The 21,469-nt window shown below is 36.8% G+C and overlaps 1 protein-coding gene across 6 annotated transcripts in view; it reads left to right on the top strand.

Annotated features, from left to right (window-relative positions):
• NCOA3 (nuclear receptor coactivator 3) overlaps positions 1 to 21,469 on the top strand; it is a 105,259-nt gene that overhangs the window by 32,138 nt on the left and 51,652 nt on the right. For 5 of the 6 annotated variants that reach the window (XR_009454171.1, XM_059706832.1, XM_059706828.1 and 2 more), the window contains exon 2: positions 16,924 to 17,005. The exons of the other annotated variant lie outside the window; for it this stretch is intronic. The gene's annotated coding sequence lies outside the window, so the exon portion shown is untranslated. The remainder of the gene's footprint in view (positions 1 to 16,923; positions 17,006 to 21,469) is intronic. 6 annotated transcript variants of the gene reach the window in all.

Raw genomic sequence — 21,469 nt, 5'->3', positions numbered from 1 at the left:
TTGATTTTTTTTTTTTTAATTGGCAAATGAGGGCCAGAAGTTAGGCTTAAGATCTAATTTAGGTAAGGAGTTTTAAGATTTTGTATTTCAAATGTAAAATAAAGTTTAGGAATGTTTATATATAAATAAATTACAACGCTTTAAAAAATATATTTTTATTGATCTCAGAGAGGAAGGGAGAGGTAGAGAGAGAGAGAAACATCAGTGATGAGAGAGAATCATTGATTGGCTGCCTCTTGCACGCCCCCTACTGGGGATCGAGCCCACAACCTGGGCATGTGCCCTTGACTGGAATCGAACCCGGGACTCTTCAGTCGGTAGGCTGACGCTCTGTCCACTGAGCCAAACCAGGTAGGGCAAAATTACAACACTTTTATAGTGGGAAATTGGGGGTTAAAATTTGGTGCATTTCATGAATTTTTCTTCTCTTTTCCACATGTATATTTTCTATATTTTTCTGCATTTTGCTTTTATGTAATTGTGCAAAACTTTAATAATATTTTAAAGGCTACTTCTGTTTTATAATTGTTAAGAGTAATGCTGGTGTCACCATAAGCTTTGTCTGCATTTCTAATACTTCCCTTTTGATAGACTACGGGAAGTAGAATAGGCATTAAAGGTTTTTAAGACTCTGACCTAATTGTTTTACCTAATCTGTTCTTTTTATATTATATTAAGAAGTTTAATGTTTTGTAGACCTTAAAATATTTTAGTGTCATCTTTAAATTTTTATTTTAAAACACTGATAACAAAGTTACTTGTAATCTCACCTCTTCAAAAAGTACAATAACAGAGGAAGGGAGGCGAGGCAGCCACGGGGCGGGGTGGGAGGCGGTTATGTCGCCGAACGCAGGCCGTGGTGTCCGCTGAGTAAAAAAAAAAAAAAAAAAAAAATAAGTACAATAACAAGCATTCCCTCAATTTAATTGTCCATCAGAATTGTCTCTACCTTTTTCTACTTTTCTTACAGTATAGGCATATATATGTGTGTGTGTATATATACATATGTATATATATGTATAGATAACATTTTTATTGATTTAGAGAGAGGGAGAGAGAAATATTGATATGAGAGCAGAATGTTAATTGGCTGCCTCCTACACGCCCCCTACCAGGATTGAGCCCACAACCCTGGTATGTGCCCTGATCGGGAATTGAATCTGCAACCTTATGGTGCACGGAGTAATGCCCAACCAACTGAGCCATCCCAGCCAGGGCTAGGCAGATATATTTATGTAGACATGTTCTCACACTTTAAAATGATCATCTTATACTAGAGGCCCAGTGCACGAATTCGTGCACAGGTGGGATCCCTCAGGGTGGCCTGTGGAGATTGGGCTCATGCCCCCAGCCTCACAGCCGCACCGCTGCCCCGCCTGGCACCCCGCCTTGGCCTTGCGCTGCTCTCTCTCCTGCTCTACCATCCTGCCTGCAGGGTGATCGATTGGGATCAGGCCCCCCACCTGGCTCCCTCAGCGCCTGGGAGCTGGGTGGCAGCCCCAACCCCTGCCGTTGCTGCTGGTTACTGTCTGCAGGGCAGTCAGGCCCTTGCTCACACCGGCCTTGGCCTGGTGCTGCCTGCTCACCTGCTCCGCCATCCCGCTGCGGTCCCGCTTTCGTTGGGGCTGGCAGCGCCTCCATTGCTGCCTGCACCATGTCGCCAATGCCTGCCATGTTCCGTGCCGCCCATTGGTGGTCAGCGCATGTGATAGTGAGCAGTCAAACTCCTGTTCAAACTCCCGGTCGAACGACCGCCCGAGGGGACAATTTGCTTATTAGGCTTTTATTATATAGGATGTTGCTTGTGAGTTGTTTTTTTCAGTTGTTTCATGGACATCTTTTTAGGTGATTGTATATATAGATCTGCATTCTTTTCAGTGGCTATATAATATACAATTTTTAGATGTACTTTCTTTAACCATTTATCCATTAATTCAACTATTTATTGAATACATGTCAGGTGCCAGTTATGGGGGAGAAATATCAACGAACAGAACGTACTAGAAACTCTCACCTTAAGAAACCTTAAGAAATGAGTTCCCCATTGATGCTAATTAGTAGGTTCCTTCTCCCTTTTTTGCTCTCTTATAGACTGTTATATTGAACTAGAAGCCCGATGCACGAAGATTTGTGCAAGAATAGGTCTTTCTTCCCCTGGCTGCCTTTCTGCCTTCGCGTGCTGCCCAGAGCGGCTGGGGCAGGACAGAACACCTGCGTTGTCGCCATGACAATGATGCAAGCATCCCAGCCTGGCCGCCACCATCTTTGTTGCGTCAATTTGCATATTCCCTCCTTATTGGCTCTGGGCACCAACATCTTTGTCGCAAAGTGATGGTCAGTTTTCATATTCTTCTTTATTAGCTAGGATATCCTTATACGTATCTTTTAAAAAAGTATATATTTTATTGGTTTTTCACAGAGAGGAAGGGAAAGGGATAGAGAGTTAGAAACATCTTTGAGATGTGCCTGCAACCAAGGTACATGCCCTTGACTGGAATTGAACTGGGACCCTTCAGTCCACGGGCTGATGCTCTATCCACTGAGCCAAACCAGTTAGGGCCCTTATACGTATCTTTAATATCTTTATGTATTTGTGCTATATTCTTAGACATGAGCTTGTTGAGCCTAAAGGATACATGCTTAAAAATCCCCCACGGCTCCAACTGGTTCCTTTATTTTTCATTGTTTTTATTTTGCATTTCCCTAACCTTTGGAAGACTTGTGCATATTTTCATGTATTAATTGGCCATTTGTACTATTGGACTGCCTATTCTGATTCTTTTCTCATTGTTCCTCTTTTTCTTACTAATTTGTAAGTGCTCCTATGTATTTTGGGTTTTTATTCCTTGTCTGTTTATATACTGCAGATGTTTTCTCCCAGTCTGTTATTTACCTTTTAAATTATTTTTTACTTTTCCTTAATTTGGGACTTACAGAAAAGTTGCAAGACTAATATGAAGAATTCTTCACTCATATTCTTCAGATGTTAACATTTTACTACATTTGTTTTCTTCTATCATTTAAAAATATATTTATTTTTTTCTGAACCATTAAAGAGTAAGTTGCAGACGTGTTGCCCTTTTGTTCCTAAATACTTTAGTATATATTTCCTGAAAACAAGGGATTCTTTTATATTATCACATTACAATTATAAAAATCATGAAATTACTGTTGATACAATAATTTCTATTGACCTTATTCAGATTTCATCAGTTATTCTAATAATACCACTTAAAGGGAAGGAAAAATCCAAGATTGAAGGCATTCAGTTGTTATCTTTTTAGTCATCTTTAATCTGGGACAATTTCTGATCTTTGTGTTTCATGACATTGATACTTTTGTAGATTGTAGATCAGTTATTTTATGTAAGTCCCTCAGTTTGTGCTAGTGTGGTATTTCCTCATGTCTAAATTCAGGCTCTGCACTTTTGGGGAAGTAATACCATAGAAGTGATGTGCTCACACTGCATCCAACCAGGAGGCACATATCTCTGAATAGTTCCATTATTGACCATTTACTTGAGGTGGCATCTTCTACTTTCTCCATTGTAAGATTACTTGTTGGGAGATACTGTAGTTTCCTGTGGTTGTAGAGGTTTTGAATCTGTAATTAGGAAAATATCCTCTTCTTTAAACTTATACCCACTAGTTTTAGCTTCCATTGATGATTTTTGTTCCCTGAATAAATTATTGTGATTTTGCCAAATGGTGACTTGCTAGTTCCATTATTCCTTCCATATTTATTAGTTGGCTTTCTACTATAAGGAAGAGCTTTCCCTTTTTTTTAAAAAAATACATTTTATTGATTTTTTACAGAGAGGAAGGGAGAGAGACAGAGAGCCAGAAACATCGATGGGAGAGAAACATCGATCAGCCGCCTCCCGCACATCCCCCACTCAGGATGTGCCCGCAACCCAGGCACATGCCCCTGACCGGAACCGAACCTGGGACCCTTCAGTCCGCAGGCCGATGCTCTATCCACTGAGCCAAACCGGTTTCGGCAAGGAAGAGCTTTCCCTTTGTATATATATATTTTCATATTTATTTTGTATCCATAAATTTTTATTTTTTCCAGTAGATTATAATCCTTTACCAGTAGATTATAATCCATTATTATGATGCTCATATTATACCAGATTTGTCCAGTTAATGTTTAACTTTATTATTTTTTTGTATATGGAATTTACAAAAATATGCTAATTTTAAATGTATCGATTTTTTTAGACTTCTAGATTTTGTTGTACTCAGGAAAAGTCCTTTCTTGCTTTAATGGACTCCCCACTATTGATCATCTAAGTCCCATGGTTTTCTAACCTTTGTTGCTTGCCTCGCGACTGTTCCATTGCTTCTAAGCACCACACTGGGGAGTGGCTGGGACTAGAGAACAAAGGCGCAGAGAAGCTTTTAGTGATGGTTGCTGTACATAGCCAAAAAACAACTATTAAGTCACAACACTTGTAAAAAAAACGAACCCTCCGAAATAAAAATGAAAATATTTAGGTTACTTAAACTTCATTTCAAGCTGTGTGCTTAAGTATATTTAATCTTTTCTTAATGATTCAGGACATTAAGAGCATTATTATTGCTTTTTTTTGTTGTTGTTGCTGTGGGTGACACCTTTTATATCTCCTGAATTAAACAGAATTATTTCTCTTTAGGCTGAAAGACACAAGTCTAGACCACATTAATTTTAATAGTTTTTCTGTTTGCTTTTTTTAAAAAAAAATATATTTGATTGATTTTTTACAGAGAGGAAGGGAGAGGGATAGAGAGTTAGAAACATTGGTGAGAGAGAAACAGCCGCCTCCTGCACACCTCCCACTGGGGATGTGCCTGCAACCAAGGTACATACCCTTGACCGGAATCAAACCCGGGACCCTTCAGTCCGCTGGCCGACGCTCTATCCACTGAGCCAAACCAGCCAGGGCTCTGTTTGCTTTTTATTTTATTTTTTTTCTAGTTTCCTTTGCTATTGTTTGCCAGCCAGTTAGTTATACTTTCTTGCTTTTGTCAGTGCTTTGCTTCTAATAGTGTCCTCCTTTCTAATTTGCTGTGAGGTTGGGAAATCAGACGCACACAATTCTAATAAGCTGGATGGGAATAATAACAAATAAACTCAAGTGTGAGGCCCTGCGAGTCTCTGTTAATGAGTGGATGGGCTGTATGATTTTTGCACCAGTTGTCAGGCGTTTCCTGGCAGTGTTGGTGGCAGCAAGGCTATCAGTCATTCAGTCTTCATAACTGCCATTTGAAATAGGTAGGAAAAGAGATATTATCCTTATTTTATAGAGGAAGAAATGTGTGGTGTTGGTTAGGGCAGCTGGAATATGAGCCTGCTGTTTCCCTCCAAATTTATTGAATAAGCTTTGTTTTTACTAATCCCAGAAAGCTATCTTGTGCACTGGCTTTAAATATGGTTTTTTTAATTGACTTTATTAAACTTAAGTTTTAAAATGACACACATTACTTTTAAAGCAGGTTAGCACACACTTTTCAAGTTCACATTGGTACAGTGTGGGTCCCAGAGGAGAAGTGGGAAGAAGGTTGAGACTGTCGGACTAAATGATAATAAAATAGATAATGAAATTAATTAGAATTATTCATTAGAATTATTCAGTTATTTATTAGTGTTATCATATACAGTGCTCTCTGCCTGGAACCCTCTTTGCATGGTTTCCTTTCAACTGTCAGATTAAATGTTGCATCCTCAGCCCTTTCCTGAGCTGAAATTACTTTCCTCTTCCTACCTATATCATTCACCCTATTTATTTTCTTTATGGCATTTACCACGTTCTGGAAATACCTCATTTATTTGTTTGTTGTTTGCTAATATCCAATAAAATGTAAGACCCATCATTTTATCTTTATCAGTCAAACCTATCCATTTTTTAGGGTTTATTTAATCTCAAAGGCATGTACTTAGGTCTTTTTTTAGGTCTTTTTAACTTCTCTGAGCACCTTCATTTGCCACTTCTGTTGTGAGGACCTATGTCTTGTTTACCTTTGGACAAAACCTGGAACAGCAGTGCTGTAGACTAGGGTATAATTTTAGCAAATGTTTATGAAATGAATGGATGATTTACACTTATTGTTACTTTGTGCCAGGCATTGTAATGACAACCTATCAGCGTTTTCACTTGAGAGATATGGTTGAGGCTTAGACTAATGTGCTTTTAAAAGAGTGAGCATATGGCATAGTTACATTATTACTGGTTAATAATACCATTTTATATGGTATAGTACTTTGTATTTTTTTAAACAGAAGTTTTCAGTTATGGCATAGCCAACCTACCCAATTTGATGCCATAGAAAATATTTGAATCTTTTTTTTTTTAAGAGTAATTTTTTAAGAGAGTGATTCTTAAACTTATGCCTGTGAAGTACTTGGACATAGCAAGAAGACATGCAGGCCATTGTTTTGTTTGCTTTTTTTTATAGTCAGTGTTTTCTTTCTGGTTGTGTATTTGGCACAGAGGCTGCACTGGTACAGGAAGAAAACCAGGCAGTTAGCTGCCATGGCCCTGATTTAGTTTGCCTTGTTTGTCAAGTGAGGAACACATTGGGTGCTTGGATAAAATAAGGGAGAGAATGATTTAGTTAGAGATGGCAGGAATGATTGTAACTTCCATAACCTGGTCTATGGCAAGAATCTAGCTAGCCACTAATTATCTCTGTGCTTTATTCTGAGTTATTTTTGGAATAATTCATGTGATGGAGAAAAAGAATATAGAGGCTAGGAGAAATTGAGAAAAAATTTAAACTCCCCCTCAGTGCCTCACAATGTGTCCTAGGGAGAAGGAGTATAAATAACTAATTTAAATTTTACTCTGCACATTTTTAGAGTTCATCCCATCTCAAAGATATGTGAAAAGGTCTTGTTGAATTCTTCTGGATATTTTCCTATGCCAGCCACCAGATTCTCTGAATTTAGGGACTTCTCACAGTACTTTCTACTTGGTATCCTTTCTTTTCCTAAAATGATTTTTTAAAAAGCCCTTGACATATACAGAAAGCTGTGTGCCCATTAAATATAGCCCTTTCCTGCAATTCATTGAAAGGTAAAAGACTTCAAACGTGAGCATCCAGTATCCAGTTTTGTTTGTTTTTGTTGAAGTAATTGAACCTTCAAACTTCAATCACAATAAAAAGATGGGAGCATAAGGGAGGGACAAATTATATTCTGAATTTATGTAGGAAATAGAAATATGACAATTTAAAAAGAAAGGCCTATTTAATATATATATATATATTATTTATTTCAGAGCGGAAGGGAGAGGGAGGGAGGGAGAGATAGAAATATCAAAGATGAGAGAGAATCATTGATCGGCTGCCTCCTACATGCCCTCCCCACTGGGGATTGAGTCTGCAACCTGGGCATGTGTCCTGACTGGGAATGGTTCATAGCTTGACACTCAACCATTGAGCCACACCAGCCAGGCAAAAAAGGCCTGGTTTTGTGTTATTAAACAACTGTTAAAAACACAGAGGTGCTTTGCTGATTACATATTTTTGTGGAATATCATGGTTTAAGAATAACTCTGATCTGGTAGATAGGAAAAAATGAGGCACACAAAGTCAATCTAATTTATCTAAGGTTACATATAGAAAATTATAAAGAAGCATATAGATTTTCTGGTTCTACCTAATATTTTAGCCAATTAGTTGAAATATAAATAGAACCACAAGGAGGACAGGTCAGAGACTCAGTATGGTTTCCTAGCTGCATCTAGCAACTGTTCAATTAAATCTTTCTTTCTTTTTTTTTTTAAATCCTTACCCCAGGATATTTTTTCCATTGATTTTTAGAGAGAGTGGAAGCAAGAGGGGGAGTTAGAGAGAGAGAGAGAGAGAGAGAGAGAGAGAGAGAGAGAAACATCAATGTGAGACACATTGATTGGTTGCCTCCCACACACTCCCCAATCAGGGCCAGGATCGAACCTGCAACTGAGGTAGGTGTCCTTGATGGGAATAGAGTCTGAGACCCTTTAATTCGTCGGCCAACACTCTAACCACTGTGCCAAATGGAGCATCATGGTTTAAGAATAACTTGCTGTTATTAATTTTTCAGGGAGATGGTTTGTGTTGCTTACTGATAATGTCTATTTTGATGTTTGTTTGTTGGTTTTTTTTTGAGACAAAGCATATTTATATTAATGTTGGTGAGAGGAAAATTAAATTTCAGTACCAAACTTTTTTTATATATATATTTTTATTGTCTAAAGTTTTACATATGTCTCCTTTTCCCCAATTGACCCTCCCTCCCCCACAGCCATTCCCACCCAGAGAAGCCCTCACTGCCCCAGTGTCTGTGTCCATTGGTTATGTTAATATGCATGCATACAAGTCCTTTGGTTGCTCTCTAACACCCCTTAACCCCTGCCATTTGTTTCTGGGCCTACTCTTGTTCATCACATTATGTTGATCATTATATCCCACATATGAGTGAGATCATGTGATATTTATCTTTCTCTGACTGGCTTATTTCGCTTAGCATAATGCTCTCCAGTTCCATCCATGCTGTTGCAAATGGTAAAAGTTCCTTTTTTCTTTTTGTAGTGGCATAGTATTCCATTGTGTAGATGTACCACAGTTTTTTAATCCATTCACCTGCTGATGGGCACTTAGGTTGTTTCCAAATCTTAGCTATGGTAAATTGTGCTGCTATGAACATAGGGTTGCATATATCTTTTCTGATTGGTGTTTCTGGTTTCTAGGGATATAGTCCTAGAAGTGGGATTACTGGGTCAAATGGGAGTTCCATTTTTAACTTAAAAAAAAATTAAAAAAATATTTTATTGGTTTTTTACAGAGAGGAAGGGAGAGGGATAGAGAGTTAGAAACATTGATGAGAGAGAAACATCAATCAGCTGCCTCCTGCACACCCCCTACTGGGGATGTGCCTGCAACCAAGGTACATGCCCTTGACCGGAATCAAACCTGGGACCCTTCAGTCTGCAGGCCAACGCTCTATCCATTGAGCCAAAACGGTTAGGGCCATTTTTAACTTTTTGAGGAAACTCCATACTGTCTTCCACAGTGGCTGCACCAATCTGCATTCCCACCAGCAGTGCAGGAGGGTTCCTTTTTCTCCATATCCTCGCCAGCGCTTGTTTGTTGATGATAGCCATTCTGACAGGTGTGAGATGGTACCGCATTGTCGTTTTGATTTGCATCTCTTGGATGATTAGTGACTTTGAGCATGTTTTCATATGTCTGTATGTCTCTTTCGAAAAGTGTCTATTTAGATCCTTTGCCCAGTTTTTGATTGGATTGTTTATCCTTTAGTTAATTGTATGAGTTCTCTGTAAATTTTGGAGATTAAACCCTTATCTGAAATATCATTGGCAAATATGTTCTCCCACGCAGTGGGCTTTCTTGTTGTTTTGTTGATTTTTTTTTTTTTTTTTTTTGCTGTACAGAAGCTTTTTATTTTGATGTATTTCCATTTGTTTATTAGTCTCCATTGCCCTAGGACAGTGATGGCGAACCTATGACACGTGTGTCAGCGGTGACACGCGAACTCATTTTTTTGGTTGATTTTCCTTTGTTAAATGGCATTTAAATATATAAAATAAATATCAAAAATATAAATCTTTGTTTTACTTATGGTTGCACATATCAAAAAATTTCTATATGTGACACGGCACCAGAGTTAAGTTAGGGTTTTTCAAAATGCTGGCACGCTGAGCTCAAAAGGTTTGCCATCACTGCCCTAGGAGCTGTGTCTGTAAAGATATTGCTACGACATATGTCTGCTGTTTTGCTGCCTATGGAGTCTTGTAGGATTTTTAAGGTTTCCCGTCTTACATTTAAGTCCTTTAGCCATTTTGAGTTTGTTTTTGTGTATGGTGTAAGTTGGTGATCTGACCAAATTTCCCAGCACCATTTATTGAAGAGACTGTCTTAACTCCATTTTATGCTCTTGCCTCCTTTGTCAAACATTAATTGAGCATAATGGCTTGGGTCGATTTCTGGGTTCTCTGATCTGTTCCATTGGTCATTATATGTCTGTTCTTGTGCCAATACCAGGCAGTTTTGAGAACCGTGGCTTGGTAATATAGCTTGATATCTGGTATTGTGATCCCTCAAACTTTGTTCTTCTTTCTCAGGATTGCTGTGGCTATTCGGGGTCTTTTTTTTTATTCCAGATGAAGTTTTGGAGAGTTTGTTCTAGATCTTTGAAATATGCCTTTGGTATTTTAATGGGGATTGCATTGAATCTGTAGATTGCTTTGGGTAGTATGGACATTTTAATGATACTGATTCTACCAATCCATGAACATGGTATGTTCTTCCTTTATCTCTTTTTTTTTTTTAATGTCCTGTAGTTTTCCAAGTACAGGTCTTTTACCTCCTTAGCTAAGTTTATTCCTAGGTTATCTTAATTTTTTTGGTGTTCAGTACAAAACTTTCGCAAATATTTTGCAATATAGGCTTGGATTTCTACTTTCATGATTTTTACGCCACCCTGGGCATTAGCTGAGAGAAATTGAATCTGATTCTGTTTTCTTCAAGGGCCTGTATTTGCCTTTGTAGGCATTTTGCATAGCAAGTACAGGTTGTATTGTGCTGAATTGTATAGTGTCTGGTATTAGATGATTTGTATAAAGTAAAATGTTTTAATGTATTGTAGCAGTGAAGATATCTTTGACGGAATTTTGACATGAGTTAAATTCCTTAAATATTAAGGAGGGGAAATTTTTTAATCTTTATATGCCAGGAATTCTGGGATCTTCCTGTTCTCCCCTTCTTATATATTGCTGGTGGAGATGGAAGCCTATCTCAGTGTTAATAAATGCCATCACCCATTCCCTTCCCCCAGCCTTATGCTGAAGTCTAGTTTGCCTGCAGCTGCAATGGTAGGCATCTTTCAGGAAGTGACCTTGGCTTGTATTAATCAAATTCAGGACACACAAAAAAGCTTCTTGCTAACATGCTGACTTGATAAAAAATTTTATTGCATCCATTTTCTTTCAGAATGAGGCCATCTTGTAAAAAGAAGATATAGAGATGACTTCTCTAATTTAATGTATTATATTAAAAAAGCTTCTGCAAGCCATGCTTAAGAAACCTAGATTTTAAAAGTATAGACTTTTGTTAACACATATGCATAAACTTAAATCATGACAGTTTGGGAGGTTGGTTTTTTTTTTAAACCAGAAAATTGTTTTAATGCTGAATTAAAAAAACAATCACACACCTATGTCAGCATCAAGTTTTTTAATTTACTGTCTTAACAACTGACATTAAATTGCTATATAAACTTTATACACTATGAATTTATTTGGGGATCCTTTAGCAGTTGTTAAGTAAGGCAGTTTTGTTTAAAGGTTATCTTTGGGTGTTCAGAATAACTGTGGTGTCTTACTTTGCTGGTTTGGATAAGAAAATGAATTTCTTACATGAAGTAATTTTCTTAGGCAGTGGTAGTGCCTACAGCAGCTTCTAAATATAACCTTAAATTTAAATAAGCCTGCTAATTGTATTAATGAGAAATAGTGCTAACTACAAGTTCACATGTCTGCTTATTGAGGAGTTAACTGATTGTTTTGGGTAGTTAATACAGATATTTCACTTTATCATGTAAAGAAATTCAGTTTTTAAATGTAGTATAGTTAAGGTGTGTATAGATCTTCATTTTAACCTTGCTCAGTGTTAAGTATAGAATGTTGAAAAGAGTAATGGATTAGTTTACTGAGGTTTTCTGCATTTGGAAGAAATTTACATAAAAAAAATTAGAGAGCAGTTGTGTCTGTGTCCAAAGGTTCACTCTTGAGTTTAATGTATGGTGGCGGGGGTCATTCCTGGGTAATGGTGTTGGAGAGAATACAGGAAAAGAAAGCTTAAACCTTAGAAGCTGTATCTGCATTTTGGTAGACATGTTGCCTGTTTATATTAATGTTTTGGAAAGGAGATGGGGGGGATCTGTGCAAATTAAAAATTGGAGTGTAGATAAATACTTTAAGTGTCTTCATTTTTTGAGTTGTTTTTAAGTATTTACTAGAAACACAACCAGCCATTATCTTTCATTATATTTTAAATTGTTCTTAGAATCTCATGGAAATACATCTGCCACTTTAACCTACCTAAATTCACTGTCTTGATATTAGTATTAATGGTTGGTTTGTTAGCTACTACAGGATAAAGAAACTGATTTCAAAGAGAAAGATGATAACTACTCAATTATTTTTCCCCTCAAATGCCTGTTTAATATACATGGTCTTGTCACCTTGAACTTAAAATGTTTTTTGCCTTCCATCCCCACCTTCCCTGCCTCCCCAAATAAAAGAAAGAAAAAGGAAAAGCCTTCCCTGAAAAGGAATATATACAAACCTGGTAGCCAATGAGTTAATGTTCATTTGCAGCCTGAGGGGTCAGCGAGCAGGCTCTGTTTCCTGATTGGCTACTAAAAGGTGAAATTGAAACCACTGTAAACTTTTGACCCTGTAGCAATTCTTGTGGAACGCCTTCCACTGGTGGAGCCCAGAGCTTCGCTCACCTCCCCACCCAGGCTTCCTGTATTTATTTTGTGTGATCGTGCAGCACGGCATGCAGTTTTTCCAAGAGAGGGGGGAGAGGGAAATCAGAACAAGCACCAGCAAGCGGCTTGCTTGCATGCCTGTTTTAGTAACCATGTCATTACTAACTACAACTCAGCCAAAGATGTGGGGCCTGTTAATAAACTGGTCTGCCAACCGATTTTTTAGTTTTCTCCTTAATCTCAAGGTAATTTTAAAAATGCAGAATGGTTACACTTACTGCCATTGTTCATCAGTGGATAGTGTCGTTGTGTAAGCATATTTCCTGAATATGTTGAGTTAAAATAGCTCTCATTTCAGCAGATGTTCGTTATATATACCCCATTAATGTTTTCTATGTCTCATGTAATCTTTACACAATTGGCTAACATTTTTATAAGAATTACTTTCTTCTTTGCATTTCATTATAAAGAAATTCAAATGACATTTTGGTTATGATAACTATGGAAAATAATTACAGAAATTATCTGTACATTTAAATATTATCAATAATTCTCTCTTTTATGTTGAGGTAAATGGTTTTGGATTTGTCTTGCATTCACATTTAAATAGTTCTTTACAGTAAAGTTACACAGCAATCCAGTTCTCTCTTCCCTCCTTTAATATTATTATTGGACTCTGTCTTCAACTTCTGGTTCTTATATCCCTGGTGTCTGGTACAGTGTGTAGCATGTACATGCTCAGCAAATGCTTAATGAATGAACATAGTTTTCATTTCGGGAAGTATAGTGGCTATTTATACCTGCTTTCCTAATTAATGGCAAGAACCATATTTTGCTTATAACTCTGAGTGCCACTGCAGTATCTGGCATTTAATAGGTACACAGCAAACATTTAATTGAATTAAATGTCTCATGCAAGGTTACTTCAAGAAGCAGGACTTTTCTGAAACCAAAGTTTCTGTTTTACTGCGTCAGTTAAATTTTCAGGTGGACTCCAGATAGGACTAAATGTTTATTATAATTTATTACATGACTAGAGTAAATTATTATAAATCAGCTTGATCCTTTTAATATATACCATATGATAAGTGGTAATACATTTCAGTTTTTTTTGACCCTGTCCTTGCTTTATTAGACATGCATATGCTGTAATTTGAAATAATTCCTGCCCCCCTTGAGAAAAAGATTATGGCATTTAAGAAGGTTTGTCATCACACTGTCTTTAATGGAATTAAGTCATAAATATTAAAAAAAAGGAATCTTTTTACTGAGTTGAGTTTATTTAGTTTCAAAAAAGTGATACCTTTCCATATAATATCAAATTTTCATGTGATTATTAACTTAACATCTGTTTTTAGTATAGCTTCAAATTGGTTGTAGTTGTAAGTTAAAAATGTTATGGTTTTAACAAGGATATATTTACCGCTTGACGAATAATCTCAACTGCAAAAGAATGTTAAATTTAATTTACACCAATATTAGGTAACCTTTAACCTGAAATTTAATTGGTGCAGAAACTTATTCTGTAGTGCTTTGAAGATGAGTGGGCAACAGCTGGCTTTCCCCAAAGACGTGATTTCCCCATCTCTATGATTATAGGGGACTGCGAAGGGGGTCTCTAGGAGCATTGCCCGTAGCAGCATGGAAAGAACAATGAGTTTAATATGATTAATAGTAGAGTCCTTGCCTCCTTCCATGTTCAACAGCAAAAGAAAGACATGTTTATAATACTCAGTGGCTTCTTTTTGTCTATTTCTGTTTCCAAGCATTAGCACCTTATAGTTTGGATTTTCTTCTGTCAACTCCCCTCCCTCAGTTTAAGTCTTTGTTTTGGCCTCAAGGCACATTTTCTCAGACCAGCTGTTAACAACAAAGCTGTTTGACCCCCTCCTCCATTAGCTTTCTAGTGATGCATGTTTTGATGATGTGGATCTCATCAGTAACCTTTTTGCTAATTTTAGTAGGAAAATTAATGTCCACCCCTCACCTTCTCAGATACCTCTTTGGGATGTGACATTCAGTTTTCGTATCAATGTGATTTGATTTTTGTATGTGTGATTGACTAAAGTCTAAATTATAAAAAAGAGTAAGTAAGAGTAATTAAGCTTATTTTTGATAAAAGTAAGAAATACAGTTGCAAGAAATTTTTTTAGGCCTGTTGCCTTTGTAGAATCTTGGTTCTAGACAAGTTAAATGTAGTTTTCCTAATAGTTCCATACTTTACAAGATCCTAGAATATGTACTTTTTAGACCTAGCTCTTGCAGCCTTCTTTGGTGTAATGCTCTTGGGGCAAACCATAGATCCATAGATCTATGATTTGGGGACCTCTCTAGCCCCCACTGCACACTTCTGGGAGCGAAGAATTTTGTAGGTGGTGTTTCTTTGGATACATGAGGGTTATGGGGTACAAATTGGGTGGGTCAGCACTCCTTTAAATAGTTCTCACCAGCTGTACAATAATACTTTAGTGTTAATGTAGGCTCTGTTTGCCAACATTCCGCACTAGGCAGCAGTACTTGTTTCCTGGGTTGGTTATTACGGTACTAGGTATATACTGAATCAAATCCTTTTTCCTACCCACTACTCTTGTTTTGTAGGCCTTATGCTCACCCCAAAACTTTTCCCCTTCCCTCAATTAAAGGAGCATCAACAAAAGAACCATTTCTGAAGTGATACTTGATTTAAAACCAGGGCCAGAAATCTTGGATTTTCTTTATAGAAGTTTGGCTTGCCTTTTCCCCCCCTTTCATCTCCTTCTAATTAAATTGGATATCAGAAAAATTAGTCATAACACATTGATTTCATTTAAAAACTAAAATGAATGATTGTTTTCTCCTATTTTTCATTTCAGTGTGCTTGGAAAATCTTATATGTCAAGTAATCTTTTGTTTGGCTGATAGCTTTTATTAAGCATTTATGTATTAAGTACTAATAAGGAATTTTAAGCATTTCTACTTTATCTTTACAAGAGCCTTCTTTGGTGTAATTCCCATTTTAAGATAAATCTAAGTCTCTAAGAAGTCTTAAGTTGACTCAGAAGTACCTAGCTAATAAGTGAGAGTTGAGTCTAGATCTGGTGGACTCCGAAGTTCGAACCATTATGCCGGCAACTATTGTGGATAGGGAGATTTATCCCAAGAACCAGCTTGTTTTTGTCATTTCTCAATTATAACTTAGAGACTATACTGTGCTTATAAATAGATGTGTTAGTAGATATATCAGCTGTTTTTATTTGAATGGCACTGATATACTACCTGGATTCTCTTTTTCCTTTGTGTACCACATATGATGTGCTTCCCACTTCCATCCCCTAATTTTCTTACCTTTAATTTGGGTTTCAAAATTACAACAGACCCATCACATCATATAGCTATATTGTGGTTGGGAATTTGCCATGGCTTCAAATATCTCATTTTCTTCTTCTATCCCTTCCCAACAGATGTGCCAATTCCATCATGCATGCTGTTGACTTTAGGGCTAGTTATGGTTGTTGTCTTGATATAGCTACTACTAGAGTTAGTGATAGTCAGATTGTTGTTGCTTTATTGTTACATTTGGCCATTCATAAGATGGTGAATTTTGATTTTATTTAAATGTGTTTTAAATGTGTTTTGATTTTTTTAAAGGAAGGGAGAGAGACAGAGAGACAGACATTGATGAGAGAGAAACATCATTGATTGGCTGCCTCCTGTTTGCCCCACACTGGGGACCGAGCCCACAACCCGGGCATGTGCCCTGACCAGGAATAGAACCAGCGACCTCTTGGTTCATGGGTCAAAGCTCTACCACTGAGCCACACCGGCTGGACACTTGTTTGTGCACTAGAATCACCCCCACATTAGTGCAAAAGCCTGCCATTTAGATGTTCATGTTTTTTTATATTTTCCTGTCTTTCATTTAAAAATATTTCCTGTTGGTGACTCAAATGCAGCCTTTCCTAGTGGGGGGAAAAAATCCAGGTGTTTTTTTTTTCTTTCTTGCTTGCTTACCCCATCCATCTGTCCATCTGTCTATCCATCCCATTCGTCTGTCCATCCATCTTGTGGGTATTTAAGTATTAGTTTCTGCCAGGATATTAATAAGTGTCTTTAATTGTTATTTGTTAAATACTCTTTTTGGACAGGTGGGGATGTCCCAAGTTCAAATTAGCCATCTGGTTTGATCACATTTCAGGACTTGGAACTGGGTCTCCTCCATTCCACTTTGTGTTATCCATTTTTATAAACCGTGACAAAACATATTGTATATGCCATCCCTGAATTTTTAAGTAGAAGCAGTAATATATGGCAAAATAAGGCACCAGCTAAAATTCTTCAAAGAGGCCTCTTAATAGCCCTTTTTGTTTTGTTTCATATGTCTAGGGAAAAAGTTAATTTGTGTGTGACCAATAATACTAAGAAAGGGCAATGAAATTCAACATACTTTGTTTTTTAAATCTTCAGGATCAAAATATTTGCTGAACAGCGGAATCAGAGACCAATAAAAATAAACTTCTACTTGAACATCATTTGACTGGTTAGCCAGGTAATCCAGTATTTTTTTTTTTTTTTTTTTGGCTCGATCCTTTGTAATTTTCTGATTTCAACCTCTGAAGATACTACTCTCTTCTTTAATTTATGATTTAATCTTAAACTTGTTTTATATTTCATGGTTTTCTCTTTAATGATTAATTGAATGAATGCATGGTATTGAAATGAGTGGATATGTATGTGTATATATGTATACAGAAACATAACTTTTTGGGAGAGGAGGGGAACTGTGTTTTACAGTTTAATATGCGGCACTACCCGCCCACCCACCTTGTTCTTATGAGTGAACATTTTTTTCTTTCTTTTTAAATATATTCTTAATTGGTTTTAGGGAGGGAGACGGAGAGATAGAAACATCAATGATGAGAAAGAATCATTGATTGGCTGCCTCCTGCCCACCCCCTACTGTAGATCAAGCCCACAACCTGGGCTTATGTTCTGATTGGAAATCTAACTGTGACCTCCTGGTTCATAGGTTGACGTCAACCACTGAGGCACGCTGGCCAGGCGTGTGTGAATATTTTAATGGTATTTAGTCAAAATCTGAATCAGACCCATGTATTTTTACTATTTTTACATTGTGAAGACTATGATTGCTTGTATGGGCATATAACATTTTATGTAACTCCTAAATTTTATTAGTTCATCAGAATAGAAAAATGAGTATAGAAAAAGTTGCCTTTTCTTGAATTTTATATGAATGGTATTCCTCTTATGCATATATTTTACCTTTTGTAATCATGTCACAGTTCTTGGACATTTTTTTATTATTTTTTTTATTTTTTCTCTTAGTATTTCAGTTTTGGAAGTTCATATTGATATATCTTCAAACTCATTTTCTTTTTTTTCCCCCCCTCAGCTGTGTCTAGTCAGCTGATAAGCCCATCAAAAGCAGTCTTCATTTCTGTTAGTGTTTTTGATTTCTAATAGTCCTGTTTACTTCTTTCTTAGTTTCCATCTTTCTGCTAACATTACTTATCTGTCCTTGCATGTTGTCCACTTTTTCCACTAGAGCCCTCAGCATATTAGTCATAGTTAAAACTGCACATTTGGATGCCAGTTGTTTTTTTTTAAAGCTATTTTTAAGGAACCTGCTTCTTTCCTATTTACCAGCAAACTTTGGAGGCTTCTTTGCATATATTATCAAAATATGTTTTGATTATTTTAGTGCTCATGATTTCTCATTTAAGAATATACATGGTCATATAAAAACTTGTACATAAATGTTCATAGTAACATTCATAATAGCCCCCCAAAAATGGAAACAAACTAAATATCTATCAATGGCTGAACGGATAAATAAAATGTTATATCTATACAATGAAGTATTATTCAGAAATAAAAAGAAATGAAGTACTGATATATGCTACAATGTGGATGAACTAGAAAGGATTCGGCTAAGTGAAAGAAACTAGTCACAAAGTACTAGATGTTGTATGATCCCATTTGTATGAACTGTCCAGAATAGGTAAATTCATAGAGACAGAAAGTAGGTTAGTGGCTGCCTAAGGTAGGGATAGGGAAGAGATTGTGTGAGGTTGGGGGAGAATTGTGAGGATAAGGGGAGAGGCAGCTCAAGAGTACTGGGTTTCTTTTTTGGGATAATGAAAATGTTCTAAAATTGTGGTGACAGTTGTACAACTCTGAATATAAAACAGCCATTGACTCACATACTTTAAGTGTAAGGTAAGTTAATTAGATCTCAGTAAAGTTGTTAAAGAACATAGCTGATGTATTGAGGAATAGTAAGAGCTCTATGATGCCATAAAGGAATTTTATGGAAAAATATTGTTACCTTTCTCATGGCACTGACTTCAGAAGGTTTGCTGTCTCAAACATTCCTGGGTTTCAAAAATAACATGTTAATTGAACTCACCTCAATTTTTAAAAATCAGTCTTTGTTATAGTAGTCATCCTGTAATTATAGGGTTAATGTCAATTCTACAACAGTATCTTTTTCAAGTGTCAAGAAAGTTTATATTGAAAATAATTTCTTTTAAAAAAATATTTTATTGATTTTTTACAGAGAGGAAGGGAGAGGGATAGAGAGTTAGAAACATCCATGAGAGAGAAACATCGATCAGCTGCCTCCTGCACACCCCCTACTGGGGATGTGCCTGCAACCAAGGTACATGCCCTTGACCGGAATCGAACCTGGGGACTCTTCAAGTCCACAGGCCGACGCTCTAGCCACTGAGCCAAACTGGTCAGGGCTGAAAATAAATTAAAAAAAAATATTTTATTGATTTTTTACAGAGGAAGGGAGAGGGATAGAGAGCCAGAAACATCGATGAGAGAGAAACATTGACCAGCTGCCTCCTGCACACCCCTCACTGGGGATGTGCCCGCAACCAAGGTACATGCCCCCGACCAGAATCGAACCCGGGACCCTTCAGTCCGCAGGTCGACGCTCTATCTACTGAGCCAAACCGGTCAGGGCTGAAAATAATTTCTTAAAAAAAATTAATTCAGAGTCATACCCAGACCTATCTGCAGTGAAATACTTAATGGGTATCTTGCAGCAAAATTGTTTAGAAATCAATTTTTGTTCTCAAGCTTATGATAGTAATTACAAAAAATTATCAAAAAAGCCATAATTTTGGTGGATCTGCTATTTAGGGCTAATTTAAGTGCTGCGGTTTCAAGTGGAAAAGCCCAAGTTATTTTACTTGGGGTAATCAGACCACACTTAGTTTCTTGCCCCCCTTTTATTTTCTTCTTAGGCTTTAAACTTACCCCCCCCCCCACACACACACATTTTAAAAAATTGATTTCAGAGAGGAAGGGAGAGGGAAAGAGATAGAAACATCAATGATGAGAGAGAATCATTAATCTGCTTCCTGCACACACCCCACTGGGGACTGAGCCCACAATTTGGGTATGTGACCTGACCAGGAATCAAACCATGACCTGCTAGTTCATAGGTTGATACTCAGCCATTGAGCCACACCAGCCAGGCAGTTTGAAACTTTTAAGAGTCTCCTTCTATGTATGGAACGAAGACTGATGACTAATGATACATTTAAAATTGGAGGTAACTGGTTCTGTGATGATATATAGGAAAATATTAATGCATTAATAATTTTAAAGGCAAATATTTTGAATTTAATGTTGATCAAACAGTTATTTACTTTAAAAGGTAATTTTTTTGAGCAGAGGTCACATATCAAAAAGATTCTTTTAACAAAAGACTGAAGGTTAAGCTGGTTTGCTTTGATATTTCTCTTTCAAAATATGTAGAGAAAACTGTTAAAGTTGTAAGATTCATCTTTGACATGAACAACAAATATCTAAATTGCTGTACTAATCTACAATCACCATTTTTCTGCTCTTGGTGAAAATGAATGGCGATGAGATCTCAGTAAATAGTTCATAGTCAGGGTTCATAAAAAGGACAGTTTTATTACACTTGGAAAATATATACATAAAAATGGTCAGATTGGTAATAACGTAGCTCTTGTAGTACTTAATTTTGTAACTTAATTAAGAAATACAATTGGCCTAAATATCAGCACAACTATATAAAAGTGAACTGCTGTACAAATAGTTCAGTTTATTATAAATGGCCCTCTCTCTCATGTGCCAAACTTATAATTACTTTCTTATGATTCTGTCTTTGTTTCTGAAAACTGTTTTACTAAGACTATTGTTTTTGAACCTGTAAAATATTTAACATAAAGCCTGCATTATTATGAAGCTGATATTGAAAACCTCTAAACTTCTGACCTTGAATAGGATTTGTTATGTGTAACCATTACATGGTGCTGATGGATTCAAAATTACCTTTCCTGGGACTCTGCTTTGTGAAAAATAGTGTGTATTGGGCATGAGTGCATGAGCTGACATTTATCAAGGATAACAGGGGCCTTACTTATTTTAACATTTTAAAGTAACTTTGAACACTCTGCATGTGTGCACACGTGGTCAACATATGTTCCTAAGATATATTTTCCATCATGTATTAATGAAACTAAGTATTACTATTCTTTTTTTTTTTTTTTTTTTTATTGCTTAAAGTATTACAAAGGGTATTACATATGTATCCATTTTATCCCCCCGCCCTAGACAGTCCCCTAGCCTCCCCTATCACCCAGTGTCTTATGTCCATTGGTTATGCTTATATGCATGCATACAAGTCCTTTAGTTGATCTCTTACCCCCCTACCTCCTGCCCCCCAACCCTCCCCGGCCTTCCCGCTGCAGCTCGACAATCTGTTTGAGGCAGCTCTGCCTCTGTATCTATTATTGTTCAAAAGTTTATAATGGTCTCTATTGTCCACGAATGAGTGAGATCATGTGGTATTTTTCCTTTATTGACTGGCTTATTTCACTTAGCATAATGCTCTCCATTTCCATCCATGACGTTGCAAATGGTAAGAGTTCCTTCCTTTTTATAGCAGCATAGTATTCCATCGTGTAGATGTACCACAGTTTTCTAATCCATTCATCTACTGATGGGC

This window comes from Myotis daubentonii, chromosome 8 (genome assembly GCF_963259705.1).
Source record: "Myotis daubentonii chromosome 8, mMyoDau2.1, whole genome shotgun sequence".
Classification (NCBI taxonomy): Eukaryota; Metazoa; Chordata; class Mammalia; order Chiroptera; family Vespertilionidae; genus Myotis; species Myotis daubentonii.
The sequence above is the reverse complement of the archived record's forward strand: the minus strand, read 5'-3'. Positions and strand labels throughout refer to the sequence as shown.